Below are 25235 nucleotides of genomic sequence, written 5' to 3'. Positions count from 1 at the left end.
CCACCTCTGACGTGTAGGCTTGAGGCAGCGTTTTCGCAAGTCCATTCATTTAAAGGGGCCCTGAAACGCTTTTTCAAGTAACCATGGAACTAATTCATTGTAAGAGAATATTGGCTCATGAATTCAACGGCGCAAAAATTTTAAAAATCCGTCCAGTGCGAGTGGAGTTACAAAGGTTTGTCGATCGTTGCAATTGCATTCTCTCTTCTCTTGCCCCGACGAAAGCGCTGGAAGCTAAGCAGCGACGGATGGCAGGGCCACAGAAAAACGTCACACGAGCCTCGGGACCATGAGCACTTTTTTTTTTTCTTCTTTTTTTTTTTTCGAATGCACCGCTTTTTCAGTGTGATCAGGCGCGCACCTGTGCACAAGTAGCAGCCTCTCGCGGCAATCTCTGTAACGAGCAAGCGCCCCATGTTCAAATCAGCGAATGGCTGATAGATAGGTAGTTCACGTGTGATTTTTCGGCATATTCTGTGATTCGTCGAAAGAAGAGAAAGCAATTTTCAGCTGACCTTGATAATTTATTGGTAATTCCAGGCCGCATGCCATGCTATAATATTTGGCTCACTTGTTGTCGGGAGCCTCTACTACCGATCGGCAGCGTTCTCTGACCATGAGTGAACTTTATTCACTTCCTGCAGGTTACCGGGCTAGGTTCCCACCTAGCAGCTGGTTGAGAGACCATGTCTCTCAGCAGCTTCTTTGGCCTACTGGATCGCCCACAGTTGATTATCTAGTCCTGAGCTGAGCAGCGCGGTCCGCCAACGCTCCCGTAGGTTCTCATTGGAGGCCGAGTCTCTCGTTTTGCCAATTAGTGCTGTACACTCCCAGAGAATATGGACTAATGTGGCCCTATTACTACAATACTTGCACGAATTGGTCACGTACAAGTCGAGGTAAATGTGTTTCATAATTACGGGATTAGTGTAGGTGCCTGTTTGTAATTGCCGCCATTGAACGGACTGGGCCCGGTTGAGCTTGGGATGAGGCGGGGAGTATTCCCATCGTTGAAGTCTACATTGTTAGATAATGTCATTGAATTTGGTAAGTCTATCCCCCCACTCCCACTCCTCCACAAGAGAGTCTGTACGGGTGGTGCCAACCACTGATGTTGCCCGGAACGTGAGACCTCGAGTCACGTCGTGCGCCACCTCGTTAAGATTGACCTCCGTGTGGTCGACGGGTGTGTGGGCGGGAAACCAGAGAATGCATGCAATTTAGTCGTCAGAGCGGGTTTCGCCTTTTGTAAGGACTTTCAGCGCCACTGGAGAAATCCTACCATTTGCGAAATTTCGGACTGCTGTTTGTGAATCACTGATAATACAGTCAAGCCCGCTTATATCGAACCTGAGCGTGACGCGGCATCCGTTCGCTGTATCCCGAAGTTCGTAGTAAATGAAACACAGCTTTTAAAAAAAATTGCGAGTGATAACACAAACTTTTCTTGCCCCAAAAAGTCCGTGATGCACGTGTTTTGAAGAGCAGAAGCGATAAGGGCGGTCTAGAGTTCATTTAAAACGGCAAGGTGCTCGTTCACCGAGGCCCATGGCATAAGCTGCATGAGGCACTGGCTCCGAAGTTTCGTCGTTCTCGCAATCCCATTCCTTCAAATCACTCTCGCCACGTATTTCATTCACAATGCCCCAATCCGTGCACGGTTCCGCAGTGTCGGCATCATCATCGGCTGTAATTAAACCATCGCAACAGATGTCCCACCCGCTCTCCCAGGTCGGAGTTGATGACGCGCTGCCACACATCGCCGCCGCAGTGGTCCTGTTCGGAAGCCTCAGGCTCGGCATCGGGTTCGACGTCGACAAAGTCGGCCTCGCGAAAACAGTTTCGCACGCATGTAGCCGTCCCCGTCCCCCACGAAATATTCACTATCTTTACAGCCGAATACCGGGACGCCCGAAGCGGCAAATTGGCTGCCAGGTGGTCAACAGCTATGAGCAAGCGCTCCGCAACGCGGCACCTAACGCGCGGATTACGCTCAAGCCAAGCAGTCACACTTTCGACATTTTGTTGAGTTGCAGGAAAAAGCGTGCTAGTCCTCCCGTCGGCCATCATGACCACACACGCACACCAAGAGCGAGCAAGATGCACGCACGCGACACACATGCCAGAATGCGTCGAACAGCTCTGGGCCCATTTTTAACCAGAAAACGAAACTAATTCGAGCCAGCGTGGCGGGCGTCGCGGTGCGGTGGAGACGGGCGAAGGCATTTCCTTCCTCCTTGGGCGAAGGGGTTGTCAAGAGAGGAGAGCAGATTTGCGAAAAAAGGGCAAGGAGTTGCGATAAAGAGAGGGGAGGATGCGGCGGGAGGGCGACCTTGAAAACCAAAACACACGGGAAGGAGGCAGGTTGGGTAGCTTGCTTGAGAGGTCCGCGAAACTCATCCCCGTAAAAAGACTTGGAAAGAGTGCCTACGCGCGCAGAAGTTAAAGCACGGCCGCCTGGTTCGGTGCGCGCGCCGGTGTTTGAAGAATCGGCGATTGCAGTCAAAAAATCGTCTTGTTGCGCCGGCGGGTTTGCGTGGCCTCACGAACTTCGATATTTCGCGCTTCATTCCGCACTTCATTCCGCGCGAATTAAAAGCCGTTTTCGCGCTTCTGCACTCACGCGGAAGGCTGCTGAGCTGAGTATGAAGTGAGCGAGAACAAGTCCTAAACACGAAACGAATTGCGAATTATCATAGTTGGTGGGGTAGCGTACGCACGTGCACTAGACGCAGACTATCCAATACAGTCGGTGGCCGACGATGTAGGCAAATGGTCTGGTCACTCCAGGCCGGCGACGCCAACGACAGTACCATCGATCGAAAACAGGGGAGATGGCCGACCCATCTTGGAAAGATCGGTGGCAGTGTGAAAACACGGGTCCCGTCTGGCGATGCGGTGTGCTCAGAGTAGTAGCGGGGGGGGAAGGGGACAAAGCACGGAGGGAGGCGTAACAAAAAGCGGACGGGACATGGAGGAAGGAAACAGCTTTCCTTCCTCCATGGGTCGGGGAGAGCGGCAACTAGAGGGTCGCGGAGGCAGGGTCTGGCGTTTAACAACAAGAATGTATGAGCACCTCGCCGATGCCTGATCGGTAGTCGAAAGTGGTTTCCCAGGAAGTAGGCCGTTCGCTGTAACCAATCAGCGGCGCTCGGAGACGTTCATTGTAAATGCGATCTTGTGTCATTGAACCAATGTATATTTTCACGGTCACGCGGATATTGTTCGTTCTAAGCGCAAGTTCAATTTAAGTGGGGCCGTTATATGTGGGCTCAACTGTATACTGGGCATCGGTGTGAGCTATGGCGACTGCGATAGTGACCTCCTCTGCTGTATCCTTGTGATTTGTATTGATTGAAGCGCTGGTTATGCATTTGTGCGTATGGTCTACAACCGCAGAAACAAAACGGTAATAGTTTCGATAGCGCGCTGCATCAACGAAGACCGCCTCCTTATTGCTTCCATAAGTTCAGAGCATAATTTTGGCTCTACTGATTTTTCTACCTTTGTTATGATCAGGGTGCATGTTCTTTGGCAATGGTGGTATCATGAGTTTAGCGCAGATTTCGCGTGGTATGTCGCATTTCATACCATGCTGTGCGTGGTAAGAAATGCCGAGACTGTCGAGAATTTGGCGACCTGCTTTTGTATTGCTCAAGCGCTCGTACTGCAAGATCTGTTGAGCTTCAATTATTTCTTTAACCGTGTTATGAAGGCCTAGTTTAAGAAGAAGTTCGGTGCTGGTACTGTGCCGAAGCCCTAGCGCCTGTTTGTGAACTCGTCTGATGAGTGCGTTGAGTTTAGCTCTTTTCGCCGCGAACCATCGATGGTAAGCAGCGACATTAGTAATGTGGCTGAGCACGAAGAAGTGGATAAGCCAGAGAATACTACATTCCTTCATGCCCTGATGTTTATTACTTATTCTTTTAATGAGCCGCATCCTTTGCACAACTGTGGCTTCTAATTTATGGATTGTCTCATCATTTATGCCTTTGCTTTCAACCAAAAGTCATAAAACCCGTATTTTATCGACTGCCGGTATGACGCGTCCATCAGCTGTCTTCAGGGTAATGTCTGTGTATGAGCTTGTTGGACTATAATGTTTGGATGGTCTGCCTCTTAGTTTGGGGCGGTATAAAAGGAGTCCGGACTTCTCCGCCGAACACGAAAGCCCTGTTCCGCATAGGTATTGTTCCACTGCGTTTACCGCTTCTTGTAGCCGTTCTTCTATAGAGCATCGCTACCATCACACATCCAGAGGGTAATATCGTAAGCATACATGCTGTGATGAAGCCCGGGAATCATGAACAGTTTTGAGGGCAAACCGAGGAGAGCCAAGTTGAATAACATAGGAGATATCACGGAGCCCTGTGGAGTTCCTGCATTTTCTATGGGTATATCAGATGATGTGAGTGCGCCCACTTTGACTACAGCTTGTTGGTTTGTAAGGAAGTCGCGAATATAGTTATACGTTTGAGTTCCGAGACTCAAGGCGTTAACCTGTTGGAGTATTGTACTGTGTGTTACGTTATCAAATGCTTTCTTAAGATCTAAACCTAGTATAGCTTTGGTTGAGCGGGTCGTGGTGTCTATGATTTGGTGCTTCAATTGAAGCATAGTGTCCTGACATGAAAGGTGCCTTCGGAAACCTAACATAGTGCACGGGAGAATGTCATTGGCTTCAAGGTAATCTGTTAGTCGAGCTAAGAAGGCGTGCTCCATGAGTTTCCCTGCGCAGGAAGTTAGAGAGATTGGCCTAAGGTTGTGAATGTTCAGTGGTTTCCTCGGTTTGGGGATAAGAATAACCTTGGCAGCCTTCCATTGTGGGGTAAACGTCCTGTGGTCCAGCATGCAATAATGTAGTCCGTATGGTGACTAATAAATTCATTGTCTAGGTTACGTAGTGTCTTGTTCGTAAGGGAGTCAAAACCAAGAGTGGATTTGTTATTAAGGTGGTGTAGTACATCGCGAATCTCTGCTTCCGAAAATTTCTCGTCAAGAGTTGCATTTGTCTGACCGGTATAATCTGGGTGTAGTTGAGGAGGTGCTTGGGAGATATGTGTGTTCGCTATCTCTTGCAAGAGTACCACCTCTGTACCTGTGTAATCATGGATGAGCTTATTGATATGTTGACGGTGGACTGCTTTGTTGTTCTCAGGGTCTAATAGATGACGGAGAAGGTGCCATGTTTTTCCAAAACCTATTTGCTTGTCCATTGAGTTGCGATGTCATGCCACTGTTGCTGGCTTAATTCTTTAGCATATGTTTCGATCTCTCTGTTGAGGAGCGCTATACGTTTCTAAAGGTTCCTGTTTAATTTCTGCGTTTTTACCTTTTTTGGAGTGATTGTCTCGCTTCCAATATATGTAGAAGTCGGCTGTCAATCTTTTCAAGGTGCGCCTCTGGGGGCACTGTTTATGTAGCGTGATCAATGTCCTGTCTTAAAGTTTTGGTCTAATGTTCAATATCATCGATGGGTGAGACATTGTTTTCTTGTGACTTGCGGAACTTGGCCCAGTCGACTAGCTTATGTTGTTTTCCTGCCAATTTGAGAGGGCCTCCTGTGATGTGGATATCGATGATGTAGTGGTCACTACCTAAAGCCTCTAGTGTGTTATGCCATGTTGTTGTGGGTGCATGTTTGACAAATGTGAGATCTGGTGTAGTGTCCTTGCTAAAACTGGTGCCGGCACGGGTAGGCCCGCTTCGATCCGTGATGAGAGTTAAGCCTTCGTTTAGGTGTTGAGCCAGAGGTCGCGACCTTTTGGGTGAGCATAAGAATATCCCCAAGCTGTATATGGAGCATTAAAATCGCCTCCTATTATAATGGAATTGGAACCAGCGATGTTGAGAGCGCTCTTAAAGAGGGTGCCAAACCTGTGTTTTTTTTGTGTTTAGGGTTACTGTGTATGTTAAGTACGTAGAGGCTAGCGTGTGTTTTGCGGTGTTGTATGAGTTCAATTAGAATGTTATCGATGTGCCTAACTTTAGTATCGCGTTGTATAACAGTATGGTCTCTGTGCACTAGGGTTGTAAGGGTGGTAGTATCTCCAGTGGCACAGCCAATTGTGTGGTACCCTACTAATTTGACCAAACCATGCGACTCCTGTAGAATAATAATATCTGGCTTGTTCTTATCATGGATATATTGGGTTAGAACAGCTTTCCTATTTGCGTAGCTTCGACAATTCGACCATGCTCAAAAAATTTTCCAGGGCCCCTTTAAGGCTGTGGTGGAGCTATAAAGACAGCTTTGCCACAGTACCAGAGTGTGATGAGGTTAAGCATAATAAAGATGTGAAGGCATCATTGTATGTGCAGTGTATCTCCACGTTAGAACCAGGGTTTTCTTGAGTCAATACATTTGCAACCATAGCGGAGTATGATATGCAGCTTCGCTGCAGTGCCAATGTCTTGGGATGAACAACATAAAAAAACTTGATGGGGCCATTGTCAATCAGACGTTAAATGTAATTGTCTTCAGAAAATTTTAGGAGTCAAATTCTGGTGCTAATTGAATAGCAAACAATATTCGAAAACTATTCGAAAGTTTGAATATTCGCACACCTCCTACTTCTTTAGCAAAGTATGTGGTAATTGATAACGCGATAGCACTACTTTTGCAGCATTGATATCCGGCATTGATATCCGGCAACTTCCGGCATTGATATCATTAGTTGTGAGTCAGAAATTGTCTTCGTCTCGAAAAAACAGAAAAAGATGTAAATAAATAATAAGAATTTAAGGTTCTAAGTGAAGATAGAACCAGCGGCATCGTTTAAGTGGTAAGCATGTGTTCTACGCCAAAGCCATATGTATACTTGAAATTACGGTGAAAATAACACATGCATCCTGTAGATGGGCTTCTCAGTATAGCATGTAATATTGCAGCAATATTGCATGGTACAAGCCTAATTGCCATCGGGCATCATCCATCCGCATTTTTCATGTCTGTGAATGTCTTACTGCCCGTCCTCAGTACCGACGGCTAAATTCGTGCGTCAGGTGTGCGTATTTGACCTTACCTACTGAACAATACTCTATCATGTATCATTTCTTTTTTTATCCCAGACATAGGCCACTCCGTCAATGTACAACTAGTCAATTGATAAGGTAATTTTCTCATGTTTCTCCCAGTTTGTCTTCGCACTTGCCCACTGTTTTTGTCTAATGTCCCTAATGTTTCGAGAAAAGTGTTCATCGATTGAACTATTAGTGTTCTTCAGTTTATACCCCTTTTTTACAATAATGCACTTGTCTCTCGAGTTCAAAAGCTTTATGGTAACTGGGCGGTTTTTGTTCGTGTTTGGTTTGCCTAATCTATGAATTTGTTCTATAGGTATGTTCTACAATTCAAGAATACTCTGAAAAATGTCTTTGTTCCCAGTCATTTCCGAAATTGCAGAATTTTCACCTTTTGTCTCAGCTAGTCCGTAAATTATTAGGTTGGATCACCGGCTGTGATTTTCTAATTCATCTACTTTTTTTTCAATTAACTGTACCACACTGCTTATGCCGTGCATTTCTTTCTGAGAAGAGTTTACCTTGTCGTCCAGGTTCGAAAGAGCGTCTACTATCTTTTAGATTTCAACTAGATGCTTCTCTTTAATATCCTTAATGTCACTCGCTATTTTCTTCAGCTGCTTTGAAATCTGAGTAAGGTCAGGACCAGGGTTTGATTGAATGTCTCCTCCCAGAAGTACAGTAAATGCCGTATTTACTCGATTCTACCGCGCCCTCGATTGTAACGCGCACCCGATTTTCACGACGAAAAAAAAAAAGTAAGACATTGATTGCAACGCGCACCCATTTTTCTCGCTGGCCCGCACGATCACACCACTCGAAAAAACTACTCCTTTCGAGAGCGTCTTCCATTTAAATATGAGGTACGGGGGAAGCTTGTGCCCATCTGACGTGTAACAGAGCATTGCCGTCACTGTAGTTTTATCGTGGATCGATGTCAGCACACGAACTTGCTTCGCCCCCTTCTTCTCGATGGTTGTGGCGCCAGGCATGTCGAAGTAAAGAGGCGTCTGATCGGCATTCCCGATTTGCCTAAGCAAGTAGCCGTTGTTGTGCCGCAAGTTTTTTTGGACGAACCTCTGAAAACTGTGAAGCTTTTCATCGTACTCCTCCGCAAAACTTTTCGCATATGCCCGTTCGCTTTCGGAGGGAAAAGCCTTTCCTCTTCATAAAGTTAGTTAGCCAGCACCTGCTGCTCGGTTTAAACTGGCTCCGCATTAGACCTTTTTCTAAGGCTAATTGTATACCCCGCACTTGGAGCAGTTTTGTCGTCATGGGCCGCAGTGCCGCTCGCTGCTCAAGCACATACTCGCCGAGCAGCTTTTCAATTTGCGGAAACCGACCCGGCTGTGGTCAACTGAAGCATTTGCGTGAAGCTTTGTTGTCGACAATCTTCTGCTTTTGCTTCCGCCAGTGCCGCGCGCACGTTTCGGGGACTCCGAACGACCGCGACGCGGCCCGATTTCCGTCCGTTTCTGCACACGCGATGACTTTCCTTTTAAAAGCGGCATCATAGTGCACTCGAGTTTTTGGAGTCGGTCCTTCCATACCGTCGACGCTAATGCACTACAAGATGACGAACTCCTCGGCACACGTACGAAGTGCCGCACATGGGAAACACACAAGCAGAAATGGCCGACGCGCCATGCCTACGCACGTAGGAGGCGGCCATTTTGGAAATGCCGATGGCAATAGAATGACCGTATTAATTTTTTTCGTACTCGATTCTAACGCGCATGCGATTTATGAACTCGCTTAACCGGAAAAAAGGCGCGTTAGATTCGAGTAATTACGGTAACTTGGCCGTGGGCACGGTAGCATCAACAAGAAGGAATCGCTTGAACGAAAACATTTGCCATAATAATTTCTCACCTGCACGGCAAGAAGAAAATGGTTTTGAGCGATCCACATCGTTACGAGAGTTAGTTTTAACCTTTAGTAATGCTGTGACATCGACGCTTATCGCTTCGCATGAAAAGGCTTGAAACAGCAAAGCTCGGTAGGTACCCATGTAAAACGAATCATGCACGAAATAAAGGAAAGGATATGAAGTTTGCAAATGCAGCTTCACATCCTTCATATCATGAAATAGCCATTTAGTACCATCAGCCTGACTGCGCTCCCTGCAGGGCAAAGGCTCTCCCATAATCCGCCAATCAACCCAGTCTTGTGCTTTCTGCTGCCACCTTATACTTGACAACTTTTTAATCTCGTCAGCCCACCTAACTTTCTGTCTCCCCTTTGTGCATTTGCTTTCTTTGGGAATCCAATCAGTTTGATTATCCTGCCTACGTGCTACGTTGCCGGCCTATGTCTATTTCTTCTTGATTTCAACTATGATATCCTTGACCCCTGTTTGTTCCCTGACCCACTCTATCTTCCTGTCTCTTAAGGTTACAAATATCATTTTCCTTTCGATCTCACTCTGCATTGTCCTCAATTTAAGATGAACACTCTTTGTAAGCCTCCCGGTTTCTACTTTGTAAAAAAGTACCGGCGAAATGCAGCTGTTATATACCTTCCTCTTTAGAGTTAGTGGTAGATTACCATACATTATTTGAGAATGCTTGCCAAATGTAATCCACTCATCCTCATTCTTCAAGTTATTTCTAAGTAGACATATTCTTTTACAACTTCCAGCGTCTCTCAACATATCGCAAAGCTCTATTTTCTGCCAAGTCTGTTGCCAAGTCTGTTGCACTTTAGTTACGTGCATATTAATTTTCAGACTTATTCTACTGCGTTCGTGTCCAATTCAGTAATCATGAGCTGTAATTCATCCCCTGAGTTGCTCATCAAGACAATGTTATCAGTGAACCAACCACAGGTTATTGAGATACTCTCCATTAACTCTTATCTCTAACTCTCCCCAATCAAAGGCCCTGAGAAACTTCCTGTAAACACATGAATAGCATTGGAAAGATGGGGTCTCCCTGCCTTACACTCATTATTGGGATTTTGTCGCCTTCTTTATGGAGGACTATGGTGGCTGTGGATCCGCTGTAGACCTTTTTGAGTATGTTTATGTAGGCTTCGTCGATGTCCTCATTCCGTAAAATCTGCATCACTGATGATGTCTCGACTGAGTCAAACAGCTTCTCGTTATCTACGAAGGCTTTGTATAGGGGTTGGTTATATTCTGTACATTTCTATGTCACCTGGTTGATAGTATATGGTCTATTGTGGAGTAGCCCGTACGAAATCCTTCTTGGTTCTTTAGTTGATTGAACTCTAATGTCACCTTAATTCCATTAGCTACTACAGTTGAGCACGGATATATGGAACCCACATATATAAAATTTTTGGGTATATTGAACTCACAGGTTATCCCCTTGAAATTCCTTTGTTAAAGTATAGAAAGTTGCACGTTTATACCGAACCATGTCTTTACCCGGCTTTGGATATATCGAACATTGCACAGCTGCAAGGTGCGTTTCGGCACACGCCGTGCCCCGTGATTTCCGCTGCAGCACGGTTCTGCACTCGAGTTGGAAGTGCACTTTGGCACTCGCATTTCCCTGCGACCTCCGCACGACCCTACGCCTCCGTCTTAGCCCCAAACGCTCGAAAAAAGATAAGGGCAAGAGGGCTCGGACTGCACGATCTCCAACTTGCGGAATGGCTTTTTTTTTTTCCGTTTCTCTTTTTCTCATGGTTTCTCCGCGTACCCATCGGTTCGGAGGGCAGAAACGAAGAAGCCAACAGCCTCCTCTTTTTGCATTTTCTTTTATTTTTTGTTGCTGTTTTGCGAGTTTTGATCAGCCAACCACAGCTCGCACTTTTTTCTGTGGCCCTCACCCGTAACCATCGCCTCACGAATGTTTGTTGGCGGAGTCCCCTTTCGTTGTCACGTCGTCTACGTACCACCGCATGTGCAGCATTCTTCTTTTGCGTGCGTGGTGTGCAAAGCTGCTGCTCGCTCCTAGAATTGTTGATTTCTTGTCTAGCTATGTTCAGCGTCAAGAAGCGCAAGACCCTTGACTTTGCGACGACGTTGAAGGCTACTCGGCGTGTTGAGACGGGCGAGAAATGTTTGACTGCCGCAGACGACTTCGAGATACCACGTAGCGCTCCTGGTACGTTGTTGAAGAACAAGGCAGATAGCAAGGCAAAGGTGCCAGAGCAGCATATGTTGGGAGCCTGTTGTGTGTGTTGTGTGATGGCGAAAATTGCGGAAACTGGTGAAGATAACGACAAGCACTTTGGAAATGTGTTTCTCGATTTGTTGTCCTTTTTTCTGACAGCTGTGCCACACGAACTGTCGGCAGACGATTTCGTCGAAGCGGACTGCAATGTTCAGTCCGTTGCGAGCCTTGCTGACGAAGACATAGTAGCTGCGGTCGCAGGAACCCAGGTTGCCCAGCCGAGAGCTCAAGTGACGAGCAGGATTGTTTGGATGAGGCGCTGGCTACACGCGCGTACTCCACCGCAGAAGTGGTGGCAGCGTTCGGCGTCCTTTCGTCGTTGTATCAGTGACGTGGAGTGAACCGGGCTGTCGCAACTGGACAGCCTTGATAAGATCGAGACAAGTGTCTTCAACTTCATTTAGAAAACAAAGCAGCAGGCCAAAAAAAGCGATTTTTTTTTTCACCAAAATAAAACATTTCATTGCGGTGTGTATGCGGAATTAGTTGCCATTCCTGAATGCGTCTATTGTAGGTGATGGTCTGCTACAGGTAAGCTCTCAGGGCCTGTATTTTTGTATATATTTAATTTTCGATGTATCGAGCTAATTCATGATCCCCTTTGAGTTCGTTATATCCGTGTTCGACTGTACTGCTTTTGTAAATAGTTTCTAGAGAACGAACAGTAAGCTGATCGGCCTGTAATTTTTTAAGCCCTTGAGGTCTCCTTTCGTATGGATTAAGATGATGTTGGCATTCTTCCAAGATTCTGGTACCCTTCCCGTGAAGAGGCACTTCATATATAAGGTGGCCAGTTTTTCTGACACAATTTTTCTGTCCTAGTTAAGCAGGTCCATTGTTACCTTATCTTCACCAGTGGCTTTGCCTCTTTGCATTCCTTCTAGGGCTTTACTTACTTCCCCTGTCGTTTTTGGTAGGATGTCGAATTCCTCTGGGCTTCTTATAAAATCATCCTGGTTGCTCCCGCCATTCACTAAATGTTCACATATTTTCCTGCAGGGGTGTCTGCGCAAGTAGGCGTTTGGTTTGTAGCGACACCATGGGCCCGAGCTAACGGGATGGTTTCGACTCCCTCTCACGCCTAGTGGTGCATGGCTGAGCCGTGTCCGGAGAAAAGGGGATCTGGGGGGTTGAGCCGATGCGGGGTGATTGGACCTTGGGAGCCCACACACCCCTTTGGCCTCGGCTTCGCGTAGACGGCACTTCTGGGCTGACCTACCCAGGAGAAATCGGCAGTCGCCTTTTCCTATCTCTGTCTCTCTCTGTCTCTCTCTCTCTCTACATCTTGTTTTTTTCTATTATTTTTTACCTTTCCTGTTTTCTTGTTTCTTTTTACTTCTAAGGCGGCGAGGGTTAACCCTATGCAAATAGCCTACCTTGGTCTAGGTGAATTGAGTTATGGTAGCGTTGTACGACTGGCGTCTGCAAGCTTTAGTATCTGCAAACTTGTAGCGACCCCTCGTTGGGCTATATGGTGGGTAATTGCCTACACCGCAAAACAAAAATATGGCGTGCATAGAGCATTTCCCTTACTTTGTGATCATACCGGCTTAAACCGAGTACGCACCGACGGCATAAACGTTTTCAACATGCCAATAGAAACATTTCCTCACATTCATGTCATTCACTGTGGGAAAACTGGAAAGCTAGCCAGGACCGTATCCCCCTTCGTAGTTGCCAGGTGTCTTACCGAAACTCTCAGAGAGCTGGATATAAGGTAACCAAAATGGCTTGTGCAAACTTCCTCCTCGAAGTTCGATACAAAAAGCAGTTTGAAAGGCTAGACAGTCTCTCAACTTTTGGTGACTTACCGATCACTGTAACACTACGCACATCAATGAACACAACTCGAGGTATATGACACAGACTTACTGGACCTGACCGAAACTGAACTCTCGGAGAGGTGGAAAAGCCGAAATGTGACCAATGTACATAGGATTATTATCAGAATATATACATGACGCGACGTATCGCTGATTTCGTGTAATGTTGCCGAAGTAGGCGGAGTAGCGCAGCGTGGTGATTCCTCAGATCGGTTTAGCTGCGGCCCAGCTGCATGCTGTTCGCGCGCTTACAAGGTGTCGCCGCGTCTGGCGAAGTACGTGACGAAACCCCGAGGATCGCCGTGAACCTTTCGTGCGGGTCCGGTGGGGTAGCTCTCAGAAGGAGGCGGGCTTGTCACAAGTGCAGGTGCCACCTTTGATGCGTATTGTTGCATAAGCATGTCTTCGACTGCTTCCGCGTTTATCCTTGCTGCAAATGAGTTCGTAAGTAGAACCCTGTGTGGTCAGCGAGCGGTTTCTCTTACAGCGCACAGGGCACAGGCGAACTATTGCCCTGTCGACAAGAAGTTGACGTGTTATGGATAAGCCGTTCTATGGCCGCAGAAGCCCAGTACGTGTAGCTTCAAGTCTAGATAATTGTGCACCACCGAGCTTGCCCATACCTCAATGACTTTTTCTAGTTTTGTGTTATTCACATTTCGGTTGTGTTATCTGGGGAGAGGGCATGAGCCCCCACGTGCACGAAGGTGTGACAAAGTTTCTGATCGACCAAGTGTACTGTCTTATCAGAGGACAAACAGGCGATGATTCGCCGAGAGTTGGGTAAGGGGGGAGCATTGGGAAAATAAGAAGATGCCCCGAAGTTTCTCCAAGCGTTCTAAACCGAGCTTAAGGTGTTAAGCGCTATCGGCTCTGCCAAATCCCAAAGGGTCGCCCTACAAAGTGTTTTCCAAAGTGTTTCCAAGTGACTTCCAAAGTGTTTTCTTTCTTTCTTGTAACTTTGATGTCCGTACTCTTGTTAAATCTGTACAGTGTGTAAATATAAGTTTTTCTCAGCCTACTAAAACTTCTCCAGCATTTCTGCTTCATCTTCAAGCGACCAGCAAGTCAATCGTCGCTATTTGCATAGCAGCTGTACGTTTCTTCTCCCACCTTGCTATACCAACTCGGTTGGTGCGACTCTGGCGCCGAGTAGTGAGAGTTAGTTTCCTCAACAGCGAAAAGAACTTGAATTTTACTATATCGGACATTGGTGGAGGGTCTAGGTAAGGACATTCAGGAAGGGGAGTGCAGGGCTCAGAAGTGAATACGCTATAGAAAACAGTGTTGAGTACATGGGCTACGTTGCTACCTTTTTATGGTCATTGATTAAAATGCTTTCTGTGGCTTTGGGTTAGTATATTTCCAAAATTGTTTTGGGGTATTTCATAGCATGGTAGTCATAATAATGGTTGATATAAATGCTACTGCGAGTTCTTTTATTTTGTTTTTAAAAAGCGTCCAATTTAATTCTATGGTGCCTCGAAAATTTAGTCATATACTGGCTGTAGAAATATCAGTGCGGAATTGATGCTGTCATAACCACCTTTACCATATAGTGTTATTTTCTTTTTAACTTTTTTACTCATTGGTACGTGAGAAGTGAGTTCATATCTGCTGGTTTCGCATCATTGAGATTTTACTGTACGTTCAGATGTGTTACAGGAGATACTCTGTCAAGATGAGATGATAAAATGTGGTCATGTTCGAACATTCTCTATTTTGGTGTGTTGGATTCGATACAAGTTGAGTTAGTTAGGAAGTAAGACACCTATTAAAAAAATGTACTTTAGGTTTGCTCTTTGCTACTGTCAGGGCGAGTTCGGACTAAGTTATGTCAGGTTAGTTGAAGCCCCCAAAGCGTACCTGCCAAGTTTCTGTGGTTGTTACCAGTTCTTATGTTTGTACAGTTGTTAGGAAAATCTCCTCGAAATTTTTGTGCATGATCTGGCCACATTGGCACAAATGCAGCCCGATATGAACATATCGCATTTTATTTCAAACGAACTTAGGAGGCGTTCATCTAAAAGTACAGTAGAATGTCAATGATGCGAAACCAGCAGATATGAATTCGTAAAATTCCCCAGCCGAATTTCACTATGTCTATTCGAACGAAGTTTGGATTTTCCGAACACTTTTCCTCATCGTGGCGGGTTGCATCAACTTCAGTACCGAAACCATCGAACGAAGGCCTAGAGCAGCGTGCTCAATGCTTTGGAAAAACTCATGCAACCAGCACAGAACTGTGTTAATCATTTGCCACAACCGCTGTGGATGAAACTGCGGTCGCTTTTAACATGATCATGTATGGCTACGGTGTAACTGGCAGAGCTTCGAAAGTGCACATATGTCCAACGCTTGACCAGTCACAAAGACGCTGCTTTCCTTAAATGCTGCGGACACAACTGCAACAGATGAGATCATAGATAGCAAAAAACAATTTGGTTTTGAAGGCACGTGCACAGCCAGTGCAGCCAGTGCAAGTGAGTTGAAAACAAAACTGCCATTATCCACAACTGCTGCGTGCGAAACTTCGGTTGTGGGAATACAATTACTAGCCGACGGCACACGGCAAAGCAGCGGTAGATCAAAGGCAATAAAGACGTAATAAAGGCTAGAACCATTTTGGTGTTGCTCTCTAAATGCTCTAGTAACATTGTTCTTGTCGATCTGCATACTTTGGCTATACTTTGGCCTTTAGTTTTCGATTGGCCTCAAGTGAAGCTTCAAGACACGTTTTCCCGGCAACCGGCTGCGCCGTCCTGTCATTTATCGTGTGTCCCGGGAAAAAATAGGTGAGTTCTTTTGACAGAAATAGATTTTGCTAGTTGTTTTGATGACACGAAATTTCGGGAGATACTAGTATTATGGCACACTTTGGGAATGACACAACCACACACATACAATTTCTTTGAGAAATGCCAACGGTTCGGAAGTACCGCAGGACCAACGGTCTGACGTCATGAATACATTTTTTTCTCTCCGTTTTCACCCAAGAAAATAACTTTGATAGCCCCGATTTACCCTTCCAACATTTCTCCCAAACGCTTCCGATTAGCTTGATTGATTGATATGTGGGGTTTAACGTCCCAAAACCACCATATGATTATGAGAGACGCCGTAGTGGAGGGCTCCGGAAATTTCGACCACCTGGGGTTCTTTAACGTGCACCCAAATATGAGCACACGGGCCTACAACATTTCCGCCTCCATCGGAAATGCAGCCGCCGCAGCCGGGATTCGAACCCGCGACCTGCGAGTCAGCAGCCGAGTACCTTAGCCACTAGACCACCGCGGCGGGGCGTTCCGATTAGCATTATGCCTCGGGCATCCCTAAACTAATAGAAAAACAAAAAATATCTTGTGCCCCGGGACCAGATAAAATCACAGCTAAAATAAACAAAGGTACGCTAATGTGTTTCAGAAAAATATTAGAAATAATATTCACGCAAACGATAAAAGACAGTATGCTTCCGCATGACTGGAAGCTAAGCAGCATATCTCCAATATTTAAAATGGGTGATCGGTCCGTTCCTTCAAATTATCGTCCGATTTCTTTAACTTCTATACCTTGTAAGTTGCTAGAGCACATAATATACTCTAGCGTGGTAACCCATCTTGAAAACAACTCCTTCTTTTTTAAAAATCAGCATGGCTTCGCTCAGGTCTTTCCTGTGAAACACAACTTTTTGAGTTTACAACGGACCTTCACTTATACCTCGACTCTTCATTTCAAACAGATGTCATCTTCCTCGACTTTTCTAAGGCGTTCGATCGCGTTCCTCATCAAAGACTTATGCTTAAACTTTCCTCCCTTAATCTAGACCCGCTCATACTGTCATGGATACAAGGCTTCCTCACTAATCGATCCCTATACACAGTCATCAAAGGTCACCATTTCTCGACTACAAATGTAATATCTGGCGTACCTCAAGGTTCCGTCCTTGGCTCTCTCCTCTTTCTAATTTTTATTAATGTCCTTCCCTCAAGTGTTACATCTTTGATACGTCTCTTTGCCGACGATTGTGTCGTTTACCGCCGTGTATGTGATGGCTCTGATCAACTTGCCCTCCAAAATGATTTAAATGTAATTGAAAATTGGTGTTCTTTATGGATGATGCAACTTAATATTTCTAAATGTAAATCTATGCAAGTTTCCCGTAAGCGTTCAAACCTAAATTTTACTTATTCCCTGCAGTCTAACCATCGCGCTCTAGCAGAATCATATCGATACCTAGGTGTTCTCATCAACAGCAAACTAACATGGACTGACCATATCGCACAGCTTACTGCCGATGCATCCAAAACATTAGGTTTCATCAGAAGATCCCTGTCCTGTTCACCAGCCTCAGTTCGTAAACTCGCCTACGAAACGTATGTCCGTAGTAAACTCGAGTATGCCTCTCTAATTTGAAATCCTCGCCAATCTGATTTAATAGACGCCTTTGAAGCCATTCAAAATCACGCGGCTCGTTTTATAACCTCCGTATACAATTTCCGCACAAGTGTTACTACTATAAAACCATCACTGTCTCTCACCTCTGGATCTTACACGAAAAATAGCACGCCTTTGTTTATTTCACAAACTGTATTTCAATTATTATTATTTACATGGCTCCAAGCTTCTCCCACCAATTCGAACTTCACGCCGTCTCTTCAATTCTTTGAGTGTCCATAATTTAAAAGGTGCTTTTAACAAATCTTTCCTCCCGTTAACAATTGAGGATTGGAATCGGCGTTCAAATGCAATAGCCAACGAACGAAAAACTGTGAAGTTTAAAACCTTACTAGAAACTCATTTTACAACCGCACCATCGTAATTTCTGTGTAGACAGTTGCCTTTCTCTCATTCTTTAAATCATTGTATTAGTTGTATGAGGAGTTCTATTTTTATTATTGCCCTGTAATTCCAATTCTTTAATTTTAAGCTACTTTATGTTCTCAGTCTGGAATTGCCTTTGTGTATCCTTGTTCGACCCCCCCCCCCTCTCCTTATGTAATACCCAGTCAGGGGCCTTTAAGGGAAAATAAATGATGATGATGATGATGATTGATGATGACACCTTAGTTAGGAAACGCTACCTTTGGGTGTTTGGTGACTCCAAGCCATTGTAATACCTTTTATATGACTTTCTTTGCTTGGCATGCTTCACTTTGTTTTTCTTTGATGCAAAAAAAAAAGGTGGGCAATAAATCAGGGGGACCCCCCTTCTCACTTGCCAGGATCTCCCGAATTTAGAATGCCTGAACTTGGCAGGTATGCCAAAGAGAAGCAACAGTGCATGACAGAATGATGTGGTTTTTTACGAAGCTTCGCGAAAAGAACAGAGAAAAAGGCATCTGCATCAGGTGACCTATAGCATACACCGATAACGGTTTGAGGATATAGATCTTTACATATCACAAACAGAATTTTGAAGGGTGAAGGAATGTTAATGATCTTGGAGGACAGGCTTTGATTGAACGCCATCAGAATGCCACCAGCTTGTTTACCTTCCATGGTCACGTGAGGGTAAATGTTGAAATCTCAAAAGATCGAACTGAGCTTTGTGTCTTCGACATTTGAATTGAGCCATGTTTTAGTCTATACAACAAGTTTGCAGTCAGTGCTTGCGAGCAGATTATGAAGCTCGTCATGCTTCTTACGTTAGTGTAGAGAAAGGATAAAGAGCATAGGGTGGCTTTGGCAGATGCCATAGCAGGTAGTTATGAAGACAATACTACGCTGTGTGTTTCATTATCCTACTTGTAATTCTTGTTGTCAAGATGAGCTTGTCATTGTGTAGTTGAAACGGCTTTTGCTGGGACTTTCCAAACGCGATTAACGGTTTGCATGGTAGCCGGGTGTTAGGTGAGTCATTCTCTGAAATGCTTAGATTCGAGCCTTTGAGTTGCTCTGTACTTGAAAAAATCTGCTGGTTCATCTTGAAATAAGACAGTTTAACAATAACGGGTCTGTTTCTAGAAACATGGTACCTGCCAATTCTGTGAGCCTGTTCAATATCTCTGAAACTTATTCTAATGGTCAGCCTAATAGTGCAAAGCTCAATGATTTTATCTTCTGATTGTTGCCATGTTTCGCGCTCGCAGTCATAAATACCAAAAAATTACAAGATTCAAGCGGCAAGCCCTATCTTGATACAAGCCATGATAAACATCATGGAATGGTCCATCAAGGCTGCGAAGACGACGATTGAAAAAGAGCTCGTGTTATTGCCGCTCTGCCATCATGGCTGATGGACTCTGTGTACTGCTTGTACAATCAGTAAATATATTTCTTTCTAACTTTTGTCTACTCTCACCCCATCACATTTTCGTGGAGGTGCTGGATACCAAGGCGGTACAAGCCATGATAAACATCATGGAATGGTCCATCAAGGCTGCGAAGACGACGATTGAAAAAGAGCTTGTGTTATTGCCGCTCTGCCATCATGGCTGATGGACTCTGTGTACTCCTTGTACAATCAGTAAATATACTTCTTTCTAACTTTGTCTACTCTCACCCTATGACATTTTCGTGGAGGTGCTGGATACCAAGGCGGTATAACGGGGCTATGCAGCGGCCAATATTTGGTTTTTTCTTCAATGGCACAAGAGCGTCCGGATCCCGCAGCGGCAGCTGCAACTACGACAGTTGACCTGTCCCAGATCAAAGACCCTGGCACATTCTGCGAGACCGACAATGTCGACATGAAATAATCGTAGCCAAGCTACGAGCGAACAAGCAGGAACTGTCGCTGGGACGAAACAATCATGTTGGCAAACATCGTGTTCTAGTGTGGTTTGAGAATCACGATGCAGAAATCGGCAGCTAAGAACTGTGTAGAGATGCATGCAGTGTTCTGCAAATCGAATAGCAGGAAGACAGCGGCCAAGAAGGAGCTGGCATCTCATGTCACACGTCATCAGAGTGGTACCTGTCTTGCATACAGAACATACTTGCCCTTTACCGCAAAGCAGATGACGGCATCGAGGAGTCTGAGAAGGTAGCGCATGTATTAAAGGGCATTGCTGATGATGCATTCAGTCGGCTAATTTGCAAAGACTGTGACACAGTAGATGCCATCATCCGGGAGTGCCAGCGTTTTGAGGTCGCCAAAAGCTGACGAGCACATCAGTTTGCTCGACTTCCCTACACCGCAGCAGGTCGTGCGAAGACATGTCTACACCACAGACACTGCTGACTGCAGAGCACGTCATGAAGATCATCCTACGAGAATTCGAAGTTATGTCTCCTGCTTGAACTTACTCTCGTTGCTGCGAGTCCAGCTCCCAAACGGTGCCTTCAGTGTGCATGCCATTGTTCACCAAGAGCATTGTTGGCTTGGAATCTGTGTGCGCCACTGCTCCCTCCCGACCGACTGACCGTCATTTGCCATTTTCCTGCGCCCAAGGCCAGAGACTCTCATTGCGCTCTCACAATCCTGCCAAGTGAAGCACTGCTGATGACTGGCCCATTTGCTTCAACTGCCGCCGTATTGGTCACGTGGCCCGCTATTGTAATAGCAGATGCTATTGGCGTTAGAATTCTTATGGCTGCAACCGTCGCACAGAGGCAGATGATGGCCACTTTGAAACTCACCTCGAATCGCCTCAGCGGACCGATGGAGACAATTCGTGCATGCCGTATTGTCGGTCACTATACCCTCCCGGCCACCAGTCCCGCTCAGTGCTGTCTTGTCGCCCATCGTCGTGCTCACACTAATTTCGCCATCCTCCTTCGCCGACTGGTCACTTGGCTTGGGAAAACTAGACGATGCAGCTTCCAGAGGTGATGCTGCATTGACGACTTACCAGCGAAATCCCCTGACCACAGCCGACACAACGCAAACTCATTGATGTTAAAGTTGACTATGCATTTGTTGTTGCCCTTGTAGACACAGGGCCCGACATACTGGTGATTAACTCTTAGCTTCACTGCCACCTTAGGAAGGTTGTAACACTGCCCACAGTGCTGCTCATGCAAGCTGCCGATGATGGAACTTTTCCTGTGCTTGGGATGTGCTTCACATGTATTTGTAATGTTGATGACAAGTCAGGTATTGCTTTCATAGTTTTGTCTACGGCAGAAGCCATGTCATTGATTTTGTTTTTTAAGGCAGTCACAGAGGAAGATCGTCTTCAATTTGGCCATGCGCTTCATGTCATCAAATGCCTTACCATTTGGTTTTAAATAAACTTCATTTCGTTTAGAGGAGCCCCTGAGCTGACTTTATCTCTTCCAGTGCTGCCATAATATCACTGGAAGAGCTTTGAATGAATGGGAGCAGGTGTTGGGGCCAAAATAAGTTTCTATGTTTCCAGAAAGCGCGAGAAATTGCAGAACTATGCAAGTACAGTCACAAGGTATGTCATGACAGCAACCTGGGCTTGGCAGCACCAACAATGTGGCATAACTAGTATGGCATGCATGAATAGCATAATGATTCGTTACCTGTAAGGCTGAAAAGCGTCGTGTGTCAATTAACCACATTGTCGGGATGCCGTAAAGCCCAATGTAGAGAGCGAGGGAGGGATAAGCTTTATGCGTTATAGATGATGTCAGTGTTGATGTGCCCGGTACAGGATATTTGGGTAGCGACGGCCGGGATAGGCTCGTTATTGTTCTCGTCCTGGGGCGTTGTGATGCTGGAGTTCAAGAGGTTCTAGGGCTAGCATACCCAAAAGGCGGCACGCCTTCACAGCGTGTGTGAACGAGCGGTCAGCCACCGCATTTAGTTGGTAGGAATCCATGACTAGGAGCTTCATTTCCAGGTAAGCAATGCGGCAATCTAGAATAGGCAAAAGCTTTCGGAAGGCCAACATGTCCCGCAGCGTGTACGCCTTTAGCATTTCCTGTGGTACTCGGAGAACTGCAGGACGAAACCAGGAAGCTGCAGAGCACTATCACCTGTAAGGTGAAAAGGCATCGTGCATCAATGTATCGCTTTGTTGGGGTGCTGCCAAGTCCATTAGCCTTTTAAAGAAGTACTGACACGAATTTTAAATATTTGGTAACTGTTGCTCTGAATAAGAACACCGGTTTTAGGAACCCCAGAAAGAGTGCTGTGGTGCCTGGAAATACGTCACATGCATTTTAGTTATTGTAACTTTTAAGAAACATTTTCGGTTTTGATAACGAGGGGGCAGCTTCTTCGTGGTGTGTCATGGCAGTGTGATGTAATGGGGAAATAGCAATTAGTGGCAGGTCTGCCATCTGCTTATGATACACATAAGCAATGATAAGTGCATTGTCTCCAGTGACTCTGGACAGTGATTTCAGCGACTTAGGCTACATGCAGGACGCAGAAATGTACATGCAGGGCATAGGCAGAAACGTTTTTCATTGGATGGAGGGGGGGTGCCTGAAGAAAGGGCTGAGAAAGGAACGTGGTAGAGTGTCATCTTGTGTTTGGTATGCCATGGTGAAAAAAAAAAAAAGCTGTATATCCAATAAGTGAATGGTGATGAGTGGGGCGAAGCATACATTCATTGTCTGTCTGTCAGTCAGTATATCTGTGTGTCTGTCTGTCTGTCCGTGCATCCATTCTTCCGTCCGTCTTTCTGTCTGCCTTGTTTGTTCATCTGTTTGTCTGATACTGCCGGTTACGCCTGATACAGGACAAGGTTAGACTAAGAAAAGCTGCTCGTGTAAAATTCGGGCCGGATGGAAAGCACATGCCCCGTGTGCCAACCCCTAGCTACATCACTGAGTGCTTTTAATTTGTAGTTTATTAAAATGTAAAAGACATGGTCATGTGTCGCCCTTATGTTATTAAACATGTACTCTGCAGGCTGGTGCATTAATTAAATTCAACAATAACGTTCTGAATAACACGGATGGAAATGGCAACAGCATCTCTGTGTGTTGTCATCAAATGCCAGCAGACGCTGGCTTTTGCATCTTGTGCACAGTAATTCAGGTGTGGACAAAGTAATTCAGGTGTAAAAAAGTAATTCAGGTGTGGACACTCTGTTCAACGGCGCATCCAAATAATGTTCAGCTCTTTCCTTCTCTCGGCCCCCATGTCGCAGCACCCCCACTCAACTGCGGCCGGCGCATGTACTAGAAGACGAGCTGCTTGAGTAGCGTCTGTAACGACGTTGCGCACGTGCAAACTCAAGTTATAAGTATTGTGAGCGTTGTCACCGACTCTTCTTTATCAATTGGACGTGTCATCATCATTTGTATAATTCCCCATCTGTAGATACCATCATCAGTGTGTGCCAGCTCGAGCTCGTCTCGAATAAAGCTCTTCCTCCTAAGTGGTGGACGGTGCTTCTCGATCTCTAAGTCTTCTCGCACGCTACCACTGGAGCTCCGCTCGGGTCGTCGCCTACTACTACCTGCTATGGCAGTGCAAGACAATCCTGGTTCATCCAACACACCGGCCCAGTGCAGCCTCCGCCGTCGACCCTGGCCATCCACAGCCACCAGCGTGGTCCGCCAGTGTTCTCGGGTCTCAAAGGGGATGACGTTGAAGAATGGCTACACACCTACGACCTCGTAAGCGAGTTAAACAGGTGGGATACTCTACACAAATTACATACGGTCCCTTTCTACCTGACTGATGTTGCCAAAACCTGGTTTTGGAACCACCTCCACGATCTTCCCGACTGGGACACGTTTGCACGGCAGATTCGTCACATTTTTGGTTCCCCCAGTGTTCGCGCTGAAGCAGCAACGAAGAAGCTTGCTGAACGCATTCAACTGGCGGGTGAATCATACACCTCGTACATTGAAGATGTTCTTGCCTTGTGCAAGCGTGTAAATTCATCTATGCCTCAAAGCGACCAAATACGCCATATTATCAAAGGCGTAAATACCGTCGCATACAACGCCCTTGAGTCGCGAAATCCTACCACGAAACAAGATCTCATCACCATTTGCCAGAGACTAGAAGAACTTCGGTCTCTTCGTTTCTGCCATGATGCCTCGGACACTTGTCTTCCTGCGGCCCTCGACATCCGTGCCCTGGTCCGCGAAATCGTTCGTGAGGGGCTTCATGGGTGCTGCTCTTCATGCACTCTACCATCTACTTTAGCCTCAGCTCCAACCAACTTGCCGGGCATCATTAGGCAAGAGATTGCATCTGCGTCACATCTACCATTACTAAAGTACAAAGAAGTTGCGGCGCTCTCAGCACCCACCACTATCCCAGCGGCTACACCAGGTGGCCATGTACCTGTGGCGTCAGTGTCACCACCGATGCGCCCACAGCCGTATTACACCATGCCGCCTCCTCCTCGCCCAATCTGTTATTATTGTGGCTTTAGGGGTCACATATCTCGCCTTTGCCGAAGGCACCAACGGGACGAACAATGTCGCTACGCTACAGAGGAACGCGGACGCTTTAGTCCACTCGTGAACTACCTGCGCACGACTTACCGGTTTTCCTTTTGGCGTTCTCCCTCTCCACCTTACAGTATTGGTCTGCCTGTGAACTCCCGTGAGTCTCGCCGCCGCTCACCATCTCCCAATCGCCGTTCCGTGTCGCCTCTGCGACCTGCCTCCTATGTCCTGAATGCCCACTCGGAAAACTTCCCAATACAGTTTTAGGAGGGGAAACTGCATCGACTGGACAGTCAGCAATTCCTCCAGACAGACCACCGAACTTGTTAACAGTGTTAGTAGAAGGTATGCGCGTCGAAGCTCTAGTGGATACTGGCGCTGCTATTTCGATTATTCGCTCTGACCTTTGCTCTCATCTCCGCAAAGTCACAACACCTTACTTGGGCCCGTCTCTCCGTGCTGTGACGAAAACCATTACTCGCCCACTCGGCCAGTGTACAGTTCGTGTTTTCATAGACGGTATTCGTCATCATATTGCCATTGCAGTTCTCCGTGAGTGCACCCACGAACTCATTTTGGGGTGGGATTTCCTGTCATCTGCATGCACTTCTATATCTTGTCGTCAGCGCCTCTTCCACCTCAATCCCACCGACTCTTCTGTATCGGAACACGAAAAGCGCATTCGTCTCGTTACCACTTCGGATTATGTTCCTTAGCCATCCCGAGAAGAAGTAATTAGCGTTAATTGCATCAACATTGTGGATGGCGATGTGCTTCTACTACCTTATGGCCACACGGTACATCGTGGCATTCTGATCATTCCAGGCCTTGTTCGTTTTTCCGAAAGGTCTGCTTTTATTACTACGTTAAATCAGAACCACGAACCCTTATTGTTGCCCTGTGGATCAACAGTGACATGCGCTATTGACCCGCATCCCATTGCAATTGTTGTCCTTCCAAGTCAAGAAGACCT

The 25235-nt window shown here is 46.1% G+C and overlaps 1 protein-coding gene across 3 annotated transcripts in view; it reads left to right on the top strand.

Annotated features, from left to right (window-relative positions):
• The window catches only part of PolE2 (DNA polymerase epsilon subunit 2), a 340119-nt gene that overhangs the window by 249706 nt on the left and 65178 nt on the right, over positions 1 to 25235 (top strand). The window lies entirely within an intron of this gene.

Source organism: Rhipicephalus microplus, chromosome 5 (genome assembly GCF_043290135.1).
Source record: "Rhipicephalus microplus isolate Deutch F79 chromosome 5, USDA_Rmic, whole genome shotgun sequence".
NCBI lineage: Eukaryota > Metazoa > Arthropoda > Arachnida > Ixodida > Ixodidae > Rhipicephalus > Rhipicephalus microplus.
The sequence above is the reverse complement of the archived record's forward strand: the minus strand, read 5'-3'. Positions and strand labels throughout refer to the sequence as shown.